We start from the raw sequence: 1,906 nt of genomic DNA on the forward strand, positions 1-1,906 counted from the left end.
GGCGCGCCGGCACTCTCGCGAAGCCGGCACGCGCACGGCGCGCACCTTTTCATACAACGATCGATCACTTCGCATTCGCTGATTATCGGGATCCAGAGACGATCATTCGTCGATCGTTTCACGCGTCTACACGACTACGCTCGCACAGGTGTCATTTAACCAGATGCGCCCGTCGCACGCACCTGCTCGAGCCTGAAAACTCTAGCCGCGAGGATTACGCAAGTTTGGTCGCCTTCTCGATAATATTTATTTATACTTTATCCAAGATTATCCGCGTCGTTGCCGCTTCGATCGAGCATTTCCTCTTCCTGTGGCTGCGTCACTTTTTATTAATAACCCGTCCAGGATTATCCTTTTCGCTATTCGACAGTTCGCACGGAAATCCGTTCGCAATTTCGCAAACAGCAGACTCAACGTGACTGACTTCTCCGTTTCTACATCACGTTACTCGTCGTCCCGGCAATCCGTCAAACGATCCATCCTGTCAAAATCCAACCACCGGTAAACAAACTTTATCCTCGATTTCTCTTCGTTGATTGAGTTGTGATCAAATCACATTTGAAAAATTCTGCATCGCCATCGAAGTGACGATGATTGCGGTTCGGCGATAGGGAACTTTGAACGGAAGAGGTGCGCAACGCGCGAGTGGAAGAACCGCGTGCTTGGTCAGACGTCACGCGGCAGACTCGTGTGACAAGAGGGACGTGCCGGCTGAACCCACGAATGACGCCACGAGGGAGAGATCGACGCGAAGCGAGCAAGGGAGCGAGCAGGACGGAGCGAATGATACACGCGCGAACGCCAACACGCGAACGCGATCTACGCGAAAACGGAGACACACGTGCGACCTGAGCCGCGGTACCGCTACAACTGAACCATTCCAAACCTCCACCTCTCGTCGAGTTTCCTCCTCTCGCTCTTCACGCCGCTCCAAACCCTCCTGTCGACCCGCTACGTCGCCCTCTCACTACTCTCTCTCTCTCTCTCCCCTCTCTTCTCTTCTCTTTCCATCTTATTGCACGTCGATCATTCTTCTCCCTCCCTTTCACCGTTCCCAGATTTCTCTCTTTTTCTATCGTTACTCTCATTTCTGTCATCCTTGTCGTTCTTCTGTTTGCTGGTTCGTTCGTCCGTTCGTTCATTCTGTCATTGGTTCCGCTCGTATCTTCGTTCGCTTTGTCTCTTCGATCCGCGAATTCGACGAGTTTCCTTACCCTCGTGAGTACTATTCACCCCCAGGTAAACATCGAAGACAGTTTCTTTGGGAGAAAAGTCGTAGGGATCACCGATTACCCTACGGCGAACACTACTTCGATAGGGGATGTTTGGTCGAAGCGAGGGAGATTGTTTCGGGCACACTGATTAACATAGAAGCACCGTCGTAAGTGAATTTACAAATGCCAATGCGGCCGATTGTCGGTTTACCAAAGGGAGAAAGCTCGATGGCATGGAACGATTATTTCGTTTTAGGATTAAACAGTGATATTGCGGTGATTGATCGTGAACCAGGTGTTTGGCGTATACATTGAGAAACAGACGGTAGATTTCGATATTTTAGCGAAAGATCTTGCGTAGAAAATTGCATTATTATATATCTGTATATATTATATACTATGCTTATAATAATTATGTATTATATATTTATACGCTACCAGATGTTTCAGTTTCTTCGATCAAATTTTATCAAGAAGTTCCATAGAATTATGAATTTAAGAAGATGTTGCATAAACATAGATCGTTTGAAGCTTTACTGGAATTATTTTTGACAAAAATTGAAAATACAGAGAGAATAATTTCTGGGTCAGCGAATATTCCTCTTAATTCCGTACCTCTATATTTTTACGTGTAAGTAATTTTGTAAAAGCGATATACTAAACAAGTATCGATATGCATGACGAACTGATAC

Source organism: Bombus impatiens, unplaced genomic scaffold, assembly GCF_000188095.3.
Source record: "Bombus impatiens unplaced genomic scaffold, BIMP_2.2 scf_0442, whole genome shotgun sequence".
NCBI lineage: Eukaryota > Metazoa > Arthropoda > Insecta > Hymenoptera > Apidae > Bombus > Bombus impatiens.